At 38.2% G+C, this 7,587-nt stretch overlaps 1 long non-coding RNA gene across 1 annotated transcript; it reads left to right on the top strand.

The window, feature by feature from the left end:
• The first annotated feature begins 4,500 nt into the window (after positions 1-4,500).
• On the top strand, positions 4,501-7,021 carry LOC124329400. Its single transcript, XR_006916779.1, has 3 exons — positions 4,501-4,587; positions 6,537-6,834; positions 6,898-7,021. It is a non-coding gene; the product is annotated as an uncharacterized LOC124329400 (long non-coding RNA).
• Positions 7,022-7,587: the final 566 nt, after the last annotated feature.

Raw genomic sequence — 7,587 nt, 5'->3', positions numbered from 1 at the left:
TACTGGGCCTAATTATATTATGTTTTAACATGTCTTCTATTTGTTTTTTTACAACAAGTCGTAGCCTTTCAGGCGTTCTCCTCATAGGCATAACGTTCGGAAGCTTGGTTGTACGTATAAGGTGCTTGACTGATTTTGCTTTTCCTAGCTCATTTAAATTCTCAGTAAAAAGCGAAAAATTTGAAATTAAAAGGTTCTTTAAATTTTCTCTGTGTGTTGTTGGTATGCCTTCTAAATTAAATTGGGGTGGATCAACTATGCTAATTGAGTTAATCTGTAATGGCGGTATTATAAGTTTCTTTAACTCATTGTCTTGTTTATAGCTAATCGATCGTTCGCTAGGGTTTATTATTATTTCGTTAGCTGCTAAAAAATCGTAACCTAAAATACATCCTTCTTCTAACTCTGACATTACATAAAATGGGTGTTTAAACGAGTGTCTACGAGCTAGTTTAATATTTAGCTCGTAGCATCCTCGTGGTTTGACTAACTCTCCTGATACTGTTCTAAAAAGCTGCGTGCTAATGTTGGCGGTATTTATTTCTTTAACTTCTCCATAGGGTACATTTATAAGTAGTCGATGTGCAAGGAAACTAGCTGAGGCACCTGTATCTACTAAAGCTTGTGTCTTTAGACCAGAAAAACTCACTGGTATACGCATTAACTGCGTAACGCTACATATTACGGGTATATTTATATTTACAACACTGTTACTCGATAAACCTACTGCTGTTCTGTTGACGGGGGCGGGGGCACGCTGCGACATTCTCGCGCGTAGTGGCCTCGCTTTCCACAAGCATAACACTCTATATGTCTCTTATTTCTAAATCCTTGGGCTGGGTTATACCAAGCGTTATGCTGTGGCCTAGCTCCAGGGGGACCTGAGGTAACGAAGTTATTCTGGCGCGGTACCTGATGGGCACGAAACGTTTGGTTTCGAAAATGCTGAGGATATTCACTTAAATTCTGAAATCTACGACGAGGATTAAACATAGGATTAAAATTTTGGGGACGCTGAAATTGTCCTTGTGATCTGTTTGAATAATTTTGTGGTGGTGGAGTTGGCTCTCTTCTCGGACGGTTATCTAGTGTATCATTATATCTGTTACCACTAGAACTACGTGATCCATGGTGTTGATTATTCGTACCTCTAGATCGAGGAATATTTCTATCCGCGCTGTGTTGGCGGCTTGGGGGTTGCTGAAAACGGATCCGATTTTCCGAATTGGACCGTCTACGATCGCCGGAAGGTGATCTGTGTCTGTTAAAGGCGTCGGCAACTGCTATTGAGGGAAAATCAATCTCGTTGTTTTCCTGTGGAGCATTTTTTCCGATAGTTAGACCGGCTAACTGTTTCTCTAAATGAACAATCTTTGTTTTCTGCCGCAAGATCTCTATATCTTGCTCGTTATCGTGTGCAGAGATACCTGCTATAGTGGCCTTTAAACTCTTATCTTCATTCTGTTCCATTCTATTAACTAAAGTTTCCGCGGCGTAGGCGATTTCGCATACGTCTTCGTAAGCACTATCAACATCCATGCGGCTCCAAACTACTTTCAATATTTTAGGCAAGAGACCCTTTAAAAGAATTTTTTGTTTAGCTTCGCCTCTCATTTGACTCAGAGATATTGCTAATGCCCTAGCTTCGTTCGTCGCTTTGTCACCTAATGTAATTTCTTTTCCGTGAATGATGTCATATAACTGATTAATTCTACTAACGAAAGTCTGTGTGCTTTGATCGGGGGTCTGCCGAAGCTCGTTTAATTGTTTCCTTAAATTTTCTAACTCTGTTTCTGTAAGAAATCTATTTATTAAAGCTTTTTCCCATGCATCGTAATCTTCCTCATCTTGTGCTCTTTCCATATAATCACTATGCCAATCCGCAGCATCTCCTCTTAGTCTATCTGAAAAATATTTAATTTTATCTTTCTTCTCCCACCCTGCGCTTTGTGCGACTCTTTCCGCATCTTTTAACCAATTATTAACTAACTGCTCTCCTCTTTTGCCTTTAAAAATCGGGATAGATTTACGTTCGTCCTGTGAATATAATTCACGTAAATGGCTCTTAGTAATTGGTGCATCTTCGTTTCCATTGCCTAATGTCATGGTTATTATATTAGTTGTTTGGGTGGGCTTTGAATGGGTTTGCGTATCTGCTACTAGAGTTGAGTTCAAATGTTTTTGAATGTATAAATCTTTAGCTTTAAGTTCTTGTTCGAGGTCAGAGATTTTATTGGACAAGTCTCGTTTGGTTGTTTTCAAAAGTTTTATGCTTGCTTCTTTGGAGTTGGCTTCAATTTGCAATGTGTCTAGCTTCTGAGATAGTTCTTGGTTTTTATTTGTAAGTGCTGTTACGTCGTCTTCTGTTAATTTACTTGCGTTCTTCAAAGCTTCGTGTGCGTTGTCTAATAGATTGTAGCTATGGTTTAGTTGTTTTATTTTATCTTCAGTATCTTCCTTAAGTTGTGATAGAGAATTCCTTAAATCATTTATGCAGTCGTTCTGTCCTATGATTTCGCTCTTAGCTTTTTCTAGATCGGTTTTAGCTGTCTCGTATTCTGTCAAAAATGTTTTACTCTCATCGCTTGCCTGACTTTCTTTGGGTCTATTATTAAAATCTGCTATTAAAGTTGCTTGTTTAAAATTTGTTCGGGTTAATGTCTCTACTTCTGCTGTTAAACGGGTGTTTTCTAGATAAGAATCGGCTACTTTCTTTGAAAATTCCCTCCTTACTTTATCTACTTCTTTTTCAGTCTTTTTCGTTTCGTTCGCTACGTCTTGTTCAAGATTCTTTGCATACTCATCTAATGCTAATTGTTTGAAAAGAAGTTCCCTCTTAAATATTTTAAATGCTTTATTCCGAAAATCTACTTCTCGATTATGAGCTTCTCTAACATTTGGTAACAAAGGGTTAAATTTATTGGGGTCTGCTTTTAATTCTACGAAATATGTCCCTAATTTTTCTAAAACTTTTTCTTTAGCCTCGCCGGTAAGATAGACTGAACTTCCAAACTCCTTCTTATGCAATTCAAATGTATACTGTTTCAAAAAATGATAAACTTGACCTGTGACTTCCTTTCTTTTTGCAATATAACTACTTCGTGTTAAGCGTTTATCTGAGGTTTCATCTATAGTACTTTTACAAAGACTTATTAAATTTGACCAATGGGTAACAAAATTGTTTCTAACTTTTAGTACACTATCAGCTAAGGAATTTACGTACGCGTCTTCTTCTAGGTCTATCTCATCAATTAAAGACTCATTAATAGCTGTAAACGAAGTGTCGCTAATTGTTGTTTGAGGATTCGTCATTCACTTACAGTTTTGAGAAAATTGATGTTTCCTTCCTCGATGTAGATGATCTCGTTGTGGGTTGTCTGGTCGTCTGGTCGTCCTGTCGTCTGGTCCAAGGTGGTGTGGCAGCTGGGGGCGATGTTCCTTCTCGTTGACTCACGGCAGGTCTTGAAGTCCAAACTGGCACGTTCACCAATTTGTGATGATGAGTCACAGGAGTCAAACACGAGAGGTGCGGTTAAAGGTGTATTGAGAACCAACCAAGACAACTGTAACACGATTACAAGCACAAGCGAGTGACCGTATACAACGAACCCTCAAATAGATCGAATGTCCGATTTATATACGGGATGATGAGCGATGGCTTGTCTGATGGTAGCCATGCCTGTTAAAGTAATTAAGAAGGTGCGTATGGTAAACGCATCAACAAGTGTGAGAACTTGTCAATGGCTTTGCCATATGCTGTGAATTAACATTACAATAGTTTTTTTTTAATTTAAAATTTTTGTTTATTAGCATCAAAGCTCTTGGAGGAAATAATCAGTGCTCTTCAAACCAAAAAATGTTTGAAACAGTTTCTTGGTTTGCTATTAGCTCCACAACTACAGACCCTGGATCTGGGAGATTTGTCAGAGGAAGATAATTGTATAGTAAGATATTATATTTTTATATTTCTGTTAAAAACCAAGATCTGACACTTTTTTTTAGTACGTTGGAGGACGTTGGTGTCGCTGGTCACCTCTCAGTAATGACTTCTTGAATGGTTGGCAACTTACGTAATTGATCAAAAGGGCTGTGGCTTGATTGATTGCTAATAGTAGTAGGAATATTACTTGTTGGCTTCTCGCACAGCACAGCCATGTTGTTTACAACAAAATCAAGACATGTTTGGGACAGTGATTTCACTCCAATCAACTGTGGCATTGTGGATTTTTCAGGAACTATTCAAATTTAAAGTTATTGATAATTTTTTTCAGTATTTATGATTAAAATTTAGAAGCTAGTTTCTAATGTTAATATATTCATTATATAAAATTTTTACCTTTGCTGTAACTGTAGTAACTTTAACGATGTAATATGTAAACGTCAGAGTGGAACGAACTTCAAAGACAGATTAAAGACAAAATAATAATCTTTAACAATGGGCGTTACTTATTTTCCCTAATCCCAGATTGAGATTGAGATTCCTGAATCCGATTGCATATCCTGAGTGAAAAATTTTTCTTAGCGTGACCGTGACGTCTAGCGTGCATTTGCTATTTGGCACGGTTGCCACATAACGGAATTTTTAAGGTATTTAATTATTTCAGAGATTATTTTGATAAAATCATTAATCATATTCATAATTATTTCCGAACTAGTTTTAAGAAAATACACAGATAATTAGTTATTTAATATTTATCTAGTACTATAGTATTAATTCAGTTTTAAATTTTTCGATTCAGTCTGAAATTCAAGATTGAACAGCCAGAAGACAAGACAACTAACAACTTACATACAACTCAATGAATTTCTTGGTGGCTCTTTCACGCAAATTTATGAGAAAGTTGTTCACAAGCTTTATTTAAAAATATTCATAATTTGTTATACTTTGTTTACCACGTACGTAGACATAATGCTCAGATTCTTCAACTCTTGTGGGGTTTGGTAAAAATAACAACTAGACCAGTACTACGGTATTTTCCTATTTGCGGTCATTTTCTCAGTTCCGTGGATGTCTGTCTCCAATTTTCGTCACAGTGAATGAGCTGCTGCTTTCCTGCTGTTGACTAAACTTGATTGCTCCAAATTCCTCCACTTACCAAGGCAATTTCTCCACAGTCAACACATATCTCGTCATATCCATTTTATTTTCTATACATTGTCGCAATCTACATTCAGTCACGACAATGGCTCGGATCTTTCTATAACACAACAATAAAACAGATTTCAGCATCGTTACTCTCTAACAGCTTCTTTTCATTTCAAGTTGTTTTTTTTTGTAGTTTCTTGAAAGGCCCAGACACACAACAGAGTCGCCGTACGATAAAGAAAAGAGTGAAAATTCAAAGAGTACCAAAATCTTTCTCCCTTATGCACTGATAAAACGACTGACCGCTTTTGGGTAGATGGAGTCCCGTTTGAAAACGTATACCTTTATTATGCAGTCATTAAAATGACTGAGCTTTTTTCTTTCTAGCCATCCCGTGAACATTTAGCCCTGTACAGCGACTTTCTCCTTCAATAATATTGCATATGTGACATGTGAAAGTTTCTTTAATGGAGATCATATTCCATACTCAACCATATTTCCCTTTGTTGATTGTGTTGACTAATCACAATGTTTGGCCTGTGATAAACGGGGTAGTATATAGCTCTTTGTAATTTCAGGAGTCAACATGAAACGATCTCATAAACACTCAAACTTTCACCTGTCACCTAGTCTTATATAATTATGCGTCTAACAGTTCACGTCAGTATATAGCCTAAACTAACAAAACACCGGTAGCCTTCTGAATAGAAAAATCTAAATAATAACTTATACCAATCGAAATGAAATTAAAATGCACTTGTATAGCGGCTCGTGATTTTACAAAAATAAACGTTGTGAAGCGGGGCAGTCTATTTGCAACTTGGGGTTTGAACGAACCAGAGCAGACGCTCACATAAAACTCGAAATGAGGTAGACGCGGTCATAAAGCGCAGAACGAGCGAATATCATGGCATGTGCCAACTTTTTGGCAAGAATAAGATAAATACAACGTAATAGAGCACGCAAGTAGGTTTCGGACCGTTAGTTTAAAAAATAATAAATTCGCTCATTCCAGTGGAGAGAAATCGTTACGTAATTTATTCAGCGACTTTCACTCTTCTATATTTTAAAAAGAAAAATCACTTCCATGTTGCAAGATTTTTTAAATGGAAGTTTTTTTCCCCGCTAACATTTTAAGACATCGGATGCACTAGTACTACTACACTCTAATCCACCCAGAGAAAAGTTTAGAAGGGGCCAAATCGTCGATAAGACTCTCACAGCTAACACAAACTTTGGATGATATTGTACCAAAAAGGAAGTATAAATTCGTTAAGTTTAAAAAAGAAAAAAGCCTCGTGGAAATATGTTGTTATTGTCATAAAAAAGGAAAAACGAGTCATTGTGTCAGCTGTGCAGAAGAAAAGAAATCGTGTTCGCTAATCTTCTGCCGCTTGTATACCGTTCTTTTTCTGGTGCTGGAGGCTAACATTTAAATTACATCACCCAGGCTGGCGCTTTTGGTTTTCCCTTTCGTTGCCGGTATGTCGTTCAACTATATACAAGTCCAACGGTGTTACGAGCACACAACGGAAACTATATTGGCATCTCAAATTTCTTTAATGGCTTCTCAAAATGTGCGGTGGCGCTCTTCTGCTAATGGGAAAGTGGGGAATAGAAGAAGAAAACGAACCCCAGTACTGTACTATATAAACCTGCTGCTACTTTGTCCTTAGTCACATTCAGTCAGCCCGTCTAGCATCTACTAACTAAATAACCAAAAGCATTTCACGATGAATTTTCTGAACGTAAGTTTGAAACAAAATTTGAAAATAACATTCTATATTATTTACCACATTTATTTAATGCAGTTGAAAAATAGCTTGGCGCTCTGCGTGTTTCTGTTTTTTCTCCAACTGTCCATCATCCATCCGGTTTCCGGGCGGAATCTCGTCAGCATTCAGCGCGTTACCCGCAACGATCAGCAATATTATCCATGGGGAAGATGCTGACGGACACGACAAACTGGTCGACATTTACTTGTACAAGGCACAAGCCCAACCGAGACGGTTCTAAACTATGCAGACCTGGTAAAAAATACAAAAAATATAATGAATTCAATTCAATAATAACAAATTAAAATTCTGTTTTGTTAGTACTAATGAGAGCTCCAGTGAGTGAAGTGCAAGGGACGAGCGTAACGAGGAACCGGCCGTCAGCTGAAACATCGACACTTGCGTCATTATGGATTTTGCTTTCGGGAACGACAATGTTGGCGTAAGAATCGCTGATGTCGGGGATGCATCCGTCTTTGGCGCAGAAATTCTAGGCCTGGATGCGGTACGTCAGATGGGCGCTGAGTGACACTTGTGATTCCGCATTCCGGCGGAGAGTCCAGAGCTGCTGCCCTGGTCCTTGTTCGGCTCCCCCGAAAGCAATTCCGGCAGCTCCAGCGCCTCCTCCCATGACATGTCCGACACGCGGGAAAACCCTCCAAGGTGGCGGAACATTTCGGGGTCTGCCAATAGTCGGCGAAGTGGGGCCTTCCTCTACCGCAGCCA

This window comes from Daphnia pulicaria, chromosome 3, assembly GCF_021234035.1.
Source record: "Daphnia pulicaria isolate SC F1-1A chromosome 3, SC_F0-13Bv2, whole genome shotgun sequence".
NCBI lineage: Eukaryota > Metazoa > Arthropoda > Branchiopoda > Diplostraca > Daphniidae > Daphnia > Daphnia pulicaria.
The sequence above is the reverse complement of the archived record's forward strand: the minus strand, read 5'-3'. Positions and strand labels throughout refer to the sequence as shown.